Consider the following 13,870-nt stretch of genomic DNA (forward strand, 5'->3'; position numbering starts at 1 on the left):
AATAACCTCATGAAGGAGGCATTTTCTAGCTCCAAGTTTTAAACGAAACTGAGACTCAAAGAGAATGGGTCCCATTTAGGCTGACGGGAACCAAATTCAGTGAGATGACAGCCTCCTTTATTCTGGACTCTTTATCTCTTATTATGGTGGCCAGAGGACACAGCACCATTCCTGACACCTTATCAAAACTGCCCCTTGAATGCCATGCTTGCAAAGCAAACTTTTACATTTGTTCCTGATAAATCAATCTCTTCCATTCTGGTTCATAAAGACCTTTTTTCCCCTTATAAAAATCTCTGAGGCAGCATGACTCATGTAGAATTCCTGGAAACAATATTTTTAAAAGCCTCCTAGCTATAGCACCTGGCACAGAGTCCACACCCCCTACCTGGTTACTATTATTACAGAAGGCAGGCGACACTGTTTGTTTGGTTCCCTGGGTTTCCCTCTGTTCCCCACAGTAGAACAATGGGCTAAAAGTAGCTCTGTGCTAAGGAGGGCCCATCCGCTGTGGTTGGTCTCTGAGGTGGCTTCCAGAAGCATCCGTCCTCTCCAGCAATTGGCAGAAACAAGAAGCCAAGAAGATGCTTCCTTGAATGTGGGCCTGTCTGCTCTCATGCCTGGCTCTACTCTCCCTCATCATCTCTCCCATTTGCTGGTGAGGTGGGTTTGTCTGTCCTTGGCGGGAAGACCTCTTCCCTCCCTAGCCTTCAGACCCCAAACCCATGACACCACAGCCCACCTTGCTACTACTTCTGCTGCTGATTCCTCACCCACATTGCTCAAAAGTGACATTCCTTTTAGTGGGGTGGAGCTGTTGAAATGGATTTTAAAATATGGGTTGTATTTGAATTTTTGGTTGTTTTCTAAATTTGGTCACAATCATGTCTTCTTGTTCTAAAACAAGAGAGAAAGGAAGCAGCTGCCCTCTGGGAAGCCTCCAGAGAGGAGAGGGGAAGAAGAAAGCCCTCACTCGTCTCTGTTGATTGTTCTGCTTCCTTCCTGAGCTCTCTAAAGCCAGGTCTGTAGGAGTGGAAAGGGACAGACGTGGCCCTGAAGATGCCCACTTGGTCTCCCTGGCCTGGGAAACTCTTGCAGGGCACATCATAGCCACCCAACAAGGCTACTGGCTCCTACTCATGCCAGACCGGTGTGCTCTGCCCTGTGGGGAACAGAAAACACAGACACTGTCCCCACCCTGGGAGCAAATCCCACTTGAATCTGGCCAATATAATTCAAGGCAGATACAGAGAGGTGCAAGGAGCCCAGAGAAAGGAGTGACCTTGTTTTCATTACAGGGGGTGACATTTGTGCCACCACAGAAGGTGGAGTGGGCTCTAGATAGTTGGTGGTGGGAGTGGGGGCAGTCCAAGGAATGGGGGGAGTGGGGATCCTGCAATATGGAGAAGGGAGGCTGGGCAGGGGAGGCCACAGCTTGGCTGGGTCCACATCTTCGAAGGCTGGATGCCAAGTTGAGTTTAGATTTCATCTTGGAGGCAAGGAGGAGAAATGGTCTGTGCAATGAGGACAAGGCTGCAGCTGGCCAAGCAGTGGTTTCCTCCCATTGCATCATCCTTCCTCAAGCGTCCATCCCCCATGGAGGGAGCTGCAGAGGGCTGGGATTCTGCAGAGGGCTGTGTGGTTTGGCTTCTGTCCCCAGCCCTGAACTAAACCTTTCCTGCCAAGGTCAGGGACCTCTCATTTGCTAAATCCTTTGAAAAGTTTTCTTCCTCATGTGCCTGAATCTCACTGCTGCATTTGGCCTGGTCTGTCCCTGTCTCTTGTTGAGATTCTCTCCTCTTGTGGCCTGTGGCCACCACACATCTGGGTTCTCCATCCACTCTCCCTGCTTCTCAATCACTTCTGTGGGCTTCTCCTCCAGCATTGTTAAGCCACATTCCCCAGGATTCCATGAGACCTGCTTGTGACCCTTCATGCTCTTCCTGGGGAATCTCAAACACAGATGTGGCTTTATTTTATTATTATTTTTTGAGATGGAGTTTCGCTCTTGCCGCCCAGGCTGGAGTGCAGTGGGGTGATCTTGGCTCACTGCAACTTCCAGCTCCTAGGTTCAAGTGATTCTCCTGCCTCAGCCTCCTGAGTAGCTGAGATTACAGGTGCCTATCACCACACCTGGCTTTTTTTTTTTTTTTTTTTTTTTTTGTATTTTGAGTAGAGACGGGGTTCATCATTTTGGCCAGGCTGGTCTTGACCTGACCTCAGGTGATCCACCCACCTTGGGCTCCCAAAGTGCTGGGATTACAGGTGTGAGCCACCGTGCCTGGCCAGTTGTGGCTCTAATACCAATAGTTAGTTACCTGTGTCTATCAGGAATTTATTTTATTTTATTTTATTTTTTTTGAGACAGAGTCTCACTCTGTCACTCAGGCTGGAATGCAGTGATGTGATCTCGCCTCACTGCAACCTCCACCTCCCGGGTTCAAGTGATTCTTGTGCCTCAGTCTCCTGAGTAGCTGGGATTACAGGCTCCTGCCACCAGGCCCAGCTGATTTTCGTATTTTTGATAGAGACGGGGTTTCATCATGTTGTCCAGGCTGGTCTCGAACTCCTGACCTAAGGTAATCCGACTGCCTCAGCCTCCCAAAGTGCTGAGATTATAGGGTAAGCCACTGTGCCTGGCCATCTATCAGAAGTAGCAGAAACCTGTAAAACAGTGACTGAATCAAATTGAGGTTTTATTTTTCTTAGGTAAGAGGAAGTTCAGATTTAGGCATTTCTAGGCTGATACGATGTCTCTGTGGTGCTGAGGGATGGAGGCGCCTTCTGTCTTTCCGCACGGCCGTGTTTAGTGTCTTCCTGTCACCTGTGGTTATAAGATGGCTGCCTCCTCTCACCCCTCCAAGCATTGAACCTGTCTGCATTCAAGGAGGAGAAGGGGAAAGGGCAAAAGACCTGCCAGCTGAGTCTGTCTTCTGTTAAAGAGCTTTCCTGGGGGCTCCACCAGTGATGTCTACATATATCTCTGCATCAGTCAGTTATTACCAGGGTAATGCTCTGTAACAACCACTCCCAAATTCAGACTGGGCTCATCTGAGCAGTGCTCCAGACTTGGATCGGCTGGTCGTGGCTCTAACAGCACTAGTTCTGGGATCCAGAACTTGCTGGGATCTGAGCAAGCAGTGATTACCTGGGTGGGTTCTTCTCATGACGAATCATGAAAAGAAGGAAACCAAACTATGCAAGCAAATAAAAGGTTTCTGCTTATTCCTTCCACTAACATTCCAAAGGAAGTCAGGTTACTAAGCTCAACATCAGTGGGTAAGTAATTACACTCTATTCACAATGAGAGAGGAGAAGAATGCATATTTGCTGAGGAATAATCCACATTAACACAATCTCACTGTCCAGCCATGTATGTTGCCTCTTAGCTGCAAAGGAGGTTAAATGTGGCTTTTTTCCTTTCTTTCTTTCTTTCTTTCTTTCTTTTTTTTTCCATGTATGTTGCCTCTTAGCTGCAAAGGAGATTAAATGTGGCTTTTTTCCTTTCTCCCTTTCTCCCTTTCTCTCTTTCTCCCTTTCTCCCTTTCTCCCTTTCTCCCTTTCTCTCTTTCTCTCTTTTTCTCTTTCTCTCTTTCTCTCTTTCTTTTCTTTCTCTCGAGTCAGAGTCTCGCTCTGTCGGCCAGGCTGGAGTGCAGTGGTGGGATCTAAGCTCACTGCAACTTCCTCCTCCCAGGTTCAAGCAATTCTCCTGCCTCAGCCTCCTGAGTAGCTGGGATTACAGGTGCCCGCCACCTTGCCAGGCTAATTTTTGTATTTTTTAGTAGAGATGGGGTTTCACCACGTTGGCCAGCCTAGTCTCTTTGGCCAGGCTGGTCTCAACTCCTGACCTCGTGATTCGCCCACCTTGGCCTCCTAAAGTGCTGGGATTACAGGCATGAGCCACTGTGCCCAGTCAAGTGTGGCTTTTCTAGTTGGCACATTGCCATCCTAAACAAATGCAAGGTTTTGATAGTAAGGAAGAAGAGGAGAGTGGATGTCGGCTAGGCACACTTTGCCAGGACTTTTTACAATAGTCATGGGCCAGGAGTTTCCAGGCAAAAAATAATGAAGATAGGGATCACACTGGCTTACAGTAACACTGGAGATGCTTATTATCCTTGTGAAGATATAAAGACAGGTAATGCCACATCTCAAACATATTCAAGACTTACATGGGCCACTGAGTTCCTTTCTCCCATTGCAACATTTCACAAACTTTCCCCCATTTTGGTGTCCTCCCAAGTACTGTCCCTCATTTTGGCACCTCTCCCAGTACTGTCAGAGGTGCAACGACATGATGGGCATGGGGAGAAAGTTACCAGGAGAGGTGGAAAAGTCATCAATGTCATCCCCATTTGGAGTTGCTTGTCCTTCCGTCTTCTCGGGAGATGCTAGCCTCTCCCGAGACACATCCTGATGGGCATATGTCAGTCCCAGCACATGCCCATGAGCCATGAGGGACTCTGGCTGTGTCACATGTCCTGGTCCCAGGGCCCAGCATCGATCTCTTTCATTTGTAGCGTCAGTGGTCCAAATCACTATCAAATATATTCAAGTCCTGACATCAACTAAGGGAGAGGAAGGTGCAAAGCAATCTAAGACAAGAAGTGAGAGCTGGTGTTGAAAGGAGGAGGCTGGGGCATTGCTCACTTCAGGATCACAAGGGCTGTTGCACTGCCTAATCCTAAAGAGCAAAGAAAGCAAGAGACTTTCACTAGATCAGACTTGCAGTTCCTGAAGCAGGGAGTCCAGAATGGCTTCCAAAGTCTGCATCATTATTGCCTTCTTCAGCTTCTCACTCACCACCTACACACTGGCAATTCCAGATCCCTCTCCAGCATGGGTCTCTCCCTAACTGACTACCTGCTGACCATGTCCTCTGCTTGCACCATACAGCCTGCAAACACAACACCTTCTAATCTGGACTCATCATCTTGTCCTCCCCTAACCTACTATTCTTTCTCTCATGCTGCCCACAAAGCTAAAAAAATCTGGTCTATCTCACTGGCATCTATTTCTTTCCCTTTGTCCTAGCAAGAGCCTGAGTATTTCTTTGGGGTCCACTCCTTCGCCTCTTAGTCCTTACAGTTTCTATGGCTCCACCAAAGCTTAAGGGGTGGAGCTCATGGATTAGGTCTAAGTCAATTAGCACAGCCATAGCGATTGGCTGGAGGTGAGCATGTGACCAAAGCTGGTCCAATCAGGGCAAATCTCAGACTATTCATGGGAACGCTTGGACACAAGCTCTTGTGTGTTTTTGTTGGATTTAAACCCGGAAGGATGTAGTTCAGAGAGGTGCTGGCAGCCATGTTGAAAAGATATGGGAAGAGCTGTCAAGAATGGAGTCAGCACAAAGTACATGAGCCGGGAGATGGGGGGAGGATATGCTGATTATGTGACCCTCATACTGTTCAGTTATATGAACACTGCACTCCTCTTCCCTTTTTTTAAAGGTCAGTTTGACTAGGTTTTCAGACATTTTCAACCAAAAGTGTTCTGTTACACCCATCTCACTGTAGGGCTACACCCCTGATTCAGCCAGTTAAGCCAGAAACCTGGGACCCACCTGTCGACTCACTCCCCACATCTAAGGGATACCAAAAAGCTCTCAATCCTTTAGCCAGTCCCCTCCCTACCATCCCCACTGCTATTGCCTCTGTTCAGGCCTGTGTCCTCTTTTGCCTGAGCCATGGCCAGTGACCATCAGGTGGCCTCCTCTTCAAACTTGCGGTTTCAATCTCTCCTTCTCCCCACCCAGCAGCGTGGCCTTTCTAAGAGCAAACCTAACCATGGCACAGTGCCCCATCACCTCCCGAGCTCCACTGGTAGGTCCTCCTTGACCTGGCCTCTGACTGAGACTGTGGTCTCACCTCCTGCCACCTGTCACCCCCTGGAAGAAGATGCCTGTTCCACCTGCACGTCCCTGAATGGCCGAGACTGTCTCACACCTCCACTGGAAGATATGATCTTCCTACCTTTTCTTCCAAGAACATTCTTCCTCAATCTCTGATGTCCAGTGCAATCAACTCTGTGTAGCCTTCTCTGACCACTCTGCTGTCGTTGTTTGTTCCTGCCTTCTGCGACACTGTTCCTTGTCTTACTTTTATCATAGCAGTTGATCTGGTTTGTGAGGGAGGCCTTCTAGAAAGCGGGTGTGATGTGTCTGATCATTACTCTAGCATTTGCCACAAGGCCTGACCCTGGGGTGGTCATCCAGTGTCTGCTGGTCAGCTGAGTGAATGATTGAATGAATGAAGGAAGGTAAGAGCAGATCAGACTAGGGAACATTGTACTCTGACTGCTTTTGCTGCTGGGAGGGAGGGCCCTGTGGCTCGGAGGGAAGTTGTAACGAATGGGAAAGGGGAAAGAACCACCAAACCATATTGTGAGGTCACAGTCAAACTGAACTCTGACTGGACATGGTGGCTCATACCTGTAATCCCAGCACTTTTGGAGGCCAAGGCGGGTGGATCACTTGAACTCACAGAGTTCAAGACCAGCCTGGCCAACATGGTGAAACTCTGTCTCTACTAAAAATGCAAAAATTAGCCAGGTGTGGTGGTAGGTGCCTGTAATCCCAGCTCCTAGGGAGGCGTAGGCAGGAGAATCACTTGAACTCCTAGGGAGGTGGAGGCTGCAGTGAGCCAAGGTCACGCCACTGCACTCCAGCCTGGATGACAGAGTGAGACTCTGTCTCAGAACAAAACAAACAAAAAACAAAAACAAAGTGAACTCAGTGTAGGACTTTTCTTTACTCTGTAGACACATCCTGAGCTGAGTACAGGCTGCTCTGGTGGCACAGAGGCGAGCTATCTAGACAGAATCAGGTGCTCATGAGTGTTAATTCCACCCAGCGCTGCCGCTTACTACCAGTATGACTTTGAGCAAGCCATTTCCCTTATTTGAGCCTCAGTTTCCCTTTTGGCCTATCAGTTATATTCCCTGACCTGTCTGCCTTGTAGGGCTGTTGTATGGATCAAAGAAAAAGGCCTTCTAGACCCGGGAGTGCTCTTCGAAGGAGGCCAGGATGCCCATCAGTGACTCATGATCTCAACTTTTCTACCGTTCACCACTCCCACTGTGTTGTGAGGTTTCCCAGATCTAGGGAATCCATGGTCTGTATGGATTACAAGTGTGAGTGGACAAGCTTGGATACCTCTGAGCACACATTCCAAGCTGCCTTTTGTTTGTTTGTTTGAGACGGAGTTTCACCTTGTTGCCCAGGCTGGAGTGCAATGGCGTGATCTCGACTCACTGCAACCTCCACCTCCTGGGTTCAAGCAATTCTCCTGCCTCAACGTCCCTAGTAGCTGAAATTATATGTGCCCACCACCACGCCCAGTTAATTTTTTGTATTTTAGTAGAGACAGGGTTTCAACATGTTGGTCAGGCTGGTTTCAAACTCTGACCTCAGGTGATCCACCTGCCTCGGCCTCCCAAAGTGCTGGGATTACAGGCGTGAGCCATCAAGCCTGGCCTCCCAAGCTGCATTCTTTTGATGGCTACTGACAAAAACTCAACTCCAACTGTATTAAGCAAAAATGGAATTTATTGGCACACAGAACTAAGAAGTCAAGGACTTCAGGCACAGCTGGATCCAGGATCCCAACAATATCTATCCTAGGGCTTTTTTTTTTTCTCTCTCTCTCTCTCTCTGCTTCCTTCTGCTGGCTTCATTCTGAGGCAAGCCTTCCTTACTCCATGAAGGGACTCCAGGAAGCTCCAGGCTTCCATCATTCTTACAGCTAGCAATCTCAATATTTTCAGTGAAAGTTCAGGGATTGAGTTTTGCTAGATTCTCTTGGATCAAGGGTCCATCTCTGGATGTACCACTGTGGAGAAGGGCACTAGAGGGACCTAAGTTCCATGCCCACCTTTGGAGCAGGGGTGGACATAGCACTACCTGAACAAGGCATGGGGAGAAGTGGCTCAGTGAAGCAGGAAAGAGAAGATGTGTGCCAATCAGGCAATAGCAAGTGTCATCAATTGCTAGTGGCCCAGGCAGAGTGAGTGTGAAATTGTGAGGTCAGCAGATCTTGTGTCTGGGGCCCCTTCCTCCTTCTTGGTGCCATCTCCCACCCCTGTGCCATCAGCTGGGAGTGGCACAGAACTACTCAGATGAGCTGGGCCCACAGAGCCAGAGGAATCTGTGCGTCTGGGAAGCAGCCAGGAGGTCAGGCCCCCTACGCTTGGGGTGGAAGGAGGCTGCCAAGCCCTGGACTCCCTCCTCGTCCCAGCGCCTCCCTGCCTGGCTGCAGCTAGATCCCCGGAGGCTGACAAGCTCTGAGGGCAAGGGTAAGGGGGTTCCCTGATAGAAAGAGGAGCGACGGGATTCAGGAGGCCTCAGGTTAGGCTGGGTGAGCTCTGGCTCACTGGGGAGCCATCTCTGCCTCAGGCTGGCCTCACAGGTGTGCCACCCGAGCCCAAGGCCCCATGCCTAGATGGGCCCCATGCTTGGTGTAATGCTTTACTGTTACCATCTTGAAATTCTTCAAAGTGTTTGAAGCAGGTGCCTCCAGTTTTCATTTTGCACAACCCCCAAAAGTTATGTAGCCAATCTTGGTCTCAGTTTCCCCACCCGTGTCAAGAAAATGATGGACTAAAGGACCAGAGGAGCTTGGAGGTGACTTCCCACTGACAGCAGAAGCAGGTGGTCCTCCAGGGGAGCTTCTCTGGGCTCACAAGTGGTTATTTCCCCTGAGAAGGTCACCCAAAGCTGCCCCATGTTGCCACCTCCTTTCTCCTCCTCCAGCTCCTGTCCTTTGAGGGGTGGAAGGAGCTACAGCTGTGACCAGCACCCACGACTCAGGGAGCACTCCAGTCCTGAGGCCCAAGGCACGCCCTGGAGGGAGCCTTAATGAGCCTTCATCAGAACTTCGCAGACCTTAATGAGCCTGAGAATCACCAGGAGCTTGTTAAAATGCAGATTCTGCTTCAGTAGGTCTGAGTGGGGCCTGACAGTCTGCATTTCTAACATGCTCGAAGGGAATGCCAGGGCTACTGGTCCACGGCCACACTTTGAGTAGCATGGTGCCAGACGGGGGTGTTAAGCCAGATGGGTGAGGACTGGGCCTCAGGACTGGGCAGGGCCGCATTGCGGGCTGGATAAAGGCACAGAGCTGAGAAGTGCAGCGTGTCCACATTTGCTCCGGCTGCCATGACAAGTACTCCAGGCTGGGTGGCTTAAACAACAGAAACTGATTTTCTTGCAATTCTGGAGGTGAGAATTCCCAGATCAAGGTGTGCCCTGGGATGGCTTCCTCCAAGGCCTCTCTCCGTGGCTTGTAGGTGGCCGCCTTCAGTCTCTGTGTTCACATGGCATTCACTCTATGCTTCTCTGTGTCCTAATCTCTTCTTATGAGGACACCACCTGTCAGATTGGGTCAGGGCCCCCCAGTGAGCTCACTCAAACTTAATGACCTCTTTAAAGACCATGTCTCCAAATATAGCCACATTCTGAGGTACTAGGGGTTAGAACATCAATATATGAATTCAGGGAGGGACGTGATTCAGCCCATGGCATGGGCGTGCACAGGAGGGGCACAAAGTGGAAGTCATCAAGCGCTCACTATGTGCCAGGCTTGGAGCCAGGTGCTCTGCGTATTTTTTTCACTTAATCCCCAAACAGCCCTGAGAGGTACAAAGTGAGCCACAAACGCTGTTGAGGTCCCTCTGTGTGCCAGGCACTGGGCTAGGCACACACATACATCATGGCACGGCGTCCCCACAGAGTCTGCTCCTCATGCTCACAGGCGTGGAACCTGAGACCCAGTGAGGAAAGAAAGTGTGCTGCAGGTCACTCAGGGATGGGGCCAGGACTCCGGTGTTTGTAGTCCATTTTCACCCCTCCTTCTCTACCTCCTTGCCTTGCTGCTTGGGAACAGCGGTTCACAAGTCACTCTACATTGCCATCAAATAAACTAGAGGGTCTCTTTTCCTTTTATTTCTTTTTCGAGATGCAGTCTCACTCTGTTGCCCAGGCTGGAGTGCAATGGTGCAATCTTGGCTCACTGAAAACTCTGCCTCCTGAGTTCAAGCGATTCTCTTGCCTCAGCCTCCCAAGCAGCTGGGATGACAGGCATGCCCCACCACGCCTGGCTAATTTTTGTATTTTCAGTAGAGATGGGGTTTCAACATGTTGGTCAGACTGGTCTTGAACTCCTTACCTCAGGTGATCCACCTGCCTTGGCCTCCCAAAATGCTGCGATTACAGGTGTGAGCCACGGTGCCTGGCCATTAGAGGGTCTCTAATTGTAGAAGACAGAAGGAAGTGGTGAAAAACAAAAAGACACCTGCTGGCTGGTGGGGTGTCCTGGAGAAAGGCCGCACCCATGCCAGGCACCAAGGCTGGTGTGTGATGAATGTGGAACCCCTGGACCCTTTGCAGTTGGGGTTCTGGAGGTACTCCAGCCTCAGCAAGGGGAGGAGCATGAGGGGCTCCAAGCTTGCCAAATGGGTGGTTCCTGTGGTTGGATTTGGGGCACACTCTGCTCTGGAGAGTGGAGCTCACAGAGCCATTTTCAGTCTCAGTGAGCCCCCAGGTTCCTTCTGCCACTCTGAGCTCTCTTTACCTATTCCTCATCATCAGGACATTTGTGCATCTACACTGGCGGTCATGGGATTTTTTTTTTTCTTGAGACAGAGTCTTACTCTGTCACCTAGGCTGGAGTGCACTGTTGCGATCTTGGCTCACTGCAACCTCTGCCTCCCTGGTGCAAGTGATTCTCCTCCCTCAGCCTCCCAAGTAGCTGGGATTACAGGTGCACGCCACCCCACCTGGCTAATTTTGTTGTTGTTGTTGGCGGCCAGGCTAGTCTCAAACTCCTGGCCTCAAGTGATCCATTCACCTCTGCCTCCTAAAGTGCTAGGGTTACAAGCGTGAGCCATGGCGCCTGGCCTGGTCATGGGATTTTAAAGCAGGCAGGGGCCCTGGAAGGACCCAGTGGGCCAGTCCATTGACCCTTGTTTGGGTCACAAACTCCTTGGAGAACCTCAAGGGAGCCATGACCCCTGTCCCTAGGAGAGCACACCTGTGTGCACATGCACATAGACACAGCTGATCATTCTCAGCTGCGGGAGCCTCCAGGTGCACGATTCTGCCTTAGAAGGCGCTACAGCATCTCCACCCTTGGTGCACACCCTGGGGGATGAGTTCTCACTTTCTACTGTGCCTACCCGGGGCTTCGGTGCACCACCCTGGTTACCTCTTTTTATTGGAGCCAACTCTGCCTCCCAGTGGCTTCTTTCCATGGGTCATTGTTCTGCTCCTCAGAGCCACCTGGAATGAGGTCACCGTGTCCTCTCTGTGACACAGGAGAGAAGATAAGGATCTACATCCCCTGGAGTTCACCCCTCTCCATGGTGTTCAGCTGTGGCTCCTTCCTCACAGGGCGGGCATCCAGACCTTTCCCAGCCTGTCTTGGCCCCAGACCCATTCCTGTTTCTCAGTGTTCTCATTGAGGGCTGGCCCCAAAAACACAGAATTCCAGGTGCAGTCTGGCCAGCCCTAGGAGAGCAGATCGCTCACCCCGTTTGTTCTGGGTGTTGGCCCCCATTAATGTAGCTCTGGAGATAAACATAACACAGCAGATCCACTGAGCTAGGGGTCAACTCAGACTCCCAGATCGTCTCCCTATAAGCAGCTGTGCAGTCACATCTTCCCTTTCCTCTTTCTAGTATTGGTGAGGTTTTAGACAGAAATCCCAGTTTACACCAGATATTTGGTTTTCTGTCACGTTCCTTTACTGCTCATAGTACCCTCAGCCAAAGGCATTCCCACCCCGAACCTCAGTTTCCTCACAGATTTGTTGGGATGGTGAAATGTATAAGGTCACTGTTGGGGCTTGGAAGGGTGTTCTGTTTCTGTGTGTTGTTGTTTTGGAAAAGATTTCTGGTTGTTTCTAAAGTGCATTTCCTCCCTTTTACATGGAAATAAAACTCTCACCTTGGTGTGCAGATGCTCAGCATGAGACCATAATTCCCAGCCTGTCTTGCGCTGGATGGAAGGAGAGGGCAAGCAGTGTGCAATAGTGCCTGCTTATCCACGCTTCCCACAGTTTCTGTTACCCAAGGTCCAGAACGGCAAGTGATTTGGAGAGAGAGAAAGAGAGAGAGAAGTCACATTCACATATTTTTTATTACTGTGTATTATTATAATTGTTCTATTTTATTAGTTATATTGCTGGCCTTTCACGGAGCCTAATTTATAAATTAAACTTTATCATAAGGTATGTATGTATAGGAAAAAACACAGTGTATATAAGGTTTGGTACCATCTGCAGCTTCAGGCATTCACTGGGGGTCTTGGAACGCATCCCCCACAGATAAGAGGGACTATTGTACTCAATTTCCAGTTGTGCCTTTGAAGAGAAGAGTGTGTCCTCTTTCATTACTGGCTCTGTGGATGGAGGAAGATGTGTGGGGCGCTATCTGGGACACCTGGATGAGTACAGCCCCTTAGGATGGCAGAGCAATAAGACAGAAGCAGCCTGGGCCCTGATGACTTCAAAACGCTGCCTCAGCCTCCTCAGAAAGACTTTTTTTTTTTTTTTTTTTTTTTTTTTTTTTTTTTTTTGAGATGGAGTCTCACTCTGTCACCCAGGCTGGAGTGCAGTGGTGCAATCTCGGCTCACTGGAACCTCCGCCTCCCGGGTTCAAGAGATTCTCCTGCCTCAGCCTCCAGAGTAGCTGGGATTACAGGCGCCCACCACCACGCTCGGCTAATTTTTGTATTTTTGGTAGAGACGAAGTTTCACCATGTTGGTCAGTCTGGTCTCAAACTCATGACCTCGTGATCTGCCTGCCTTGCACTCCCAAAGTGCTGGGATTACAGGCGTGAGCCACCGCGCCCGGCCAGACGGACTTTCATGTGAGTGAGAGATGAACTCCTATTCTGCATAAGCCGTGTTATTTGTGTTGCACAGCTCAGCCTTGTCACAGCCTAATCAATGAGTTTTTTCAGGCATTTTATTTAGAAGAGGCAGTATAGGCTCAAATCAATAGGGAAGAAGAGAGGGACTTGCAAATACTCTAAAGAAGCCAATATTTTTTTTCTTTACTTCTGCTTCTTTCCTTCCCTCCTGCCATTTCTCCCCTCTCCTTCCATCTGATCCTTGAACATTTATTGGGTTCATTTTCTGTATCAGGCCTTCTGCCAGGCACTGTGGATACAGAGATGATTAAGACACAGTGTCTGCTGTAGACTAGCAAGGGAGACAGCGGGCATGTAGACATGCCCTCAAGTCCACGTGACAAGATCACCATGGAGGGGTTTTCAGGGTAATGGGTGGACTCGGAGAAGCAGCCACCTCTTTTGCTTGGGAAGGTGGGAGGGAGGGAGTCGGGGGATTATGGCTTGAGTTGATCCATGTGGGCTGAGTAGAGGTTCTCCAGAAAGAGAAGGGAGGGAACAGCATTCCAAGCGGAGGAAATAGCTTGTGCAAAGTACTAGAAGTGTGCAGGAGCATTGAGTGTGAAGAGCTGTGGGCTCTTTGTGGTGGGAGCGAGGGGTGGCAGACGGCTGATCAGGGACTTGCTTTGCTGCAAAGTGCCCTGCCAGAAGTCACCTCCCTTCTGAGGAGTGCTGAGCAAGGAAGAAACAATTGCTTTGCAAACACACACCTCATGTACTTATTTCCTCTGTTTTCCTCATATCTCTCATCTTTTCCCCTGAATGAGATGCCTTCTGGTTTCACTTAATTTCCACAGGAAACTAGATGGAGCAACATCTGTCTAAATTCTCCCTAACTCACTCCAGATTTTCAGGGTCAGAATGTGGCCCCTGAGAGTCAGGGTCTCTGTGGGGTCAGAGGTGACAGCCCCAGAACTGGGGGCTTGTGCCGAGCCCCTCGTGGCAGCGGAGTCCAGGCAC

General features: G+C 49.8%; 1 long non-coding RNA gene across 1 annotated transcript; it reads right to left on the minus strand.

Annotated features, from left to right (window-relative positions):
* Positions 1–2,679: 2,679 nt before the first annotated feature.
* Positions 2,680–6,340, minus strand: LOC139358173 (uncharacterized). Its single transcript, XR_011612726.1, has 2 exons — positions 5,976–6,340; positions 2,680–2,876 (listed from the first exon to the last, which is right to left on the minus strand). It is a non-coding gene; the product is annotated as an uncharacterized lncRNA (long non-coding RNA).
* Between the last annotated feature and the right edge of the window lie 7,530 nt (positions 6,341–13,870).

The sequence above is a fragment of the Macaca nemestrina genome, chromosome 14 (genome assembly GCF_043159975.1).
Source record: "Macaca nemestrina isolate mMacNem1 chromosome 14, mMacNem.hap1, whole genome shotgun sequence".
Classification (NCBI taxonomy): Eukaryota; Metazoa; Chordata; class Mammalia; order Primates; family Cercopithecidae; genus Macaca; species Macaca nemestrina.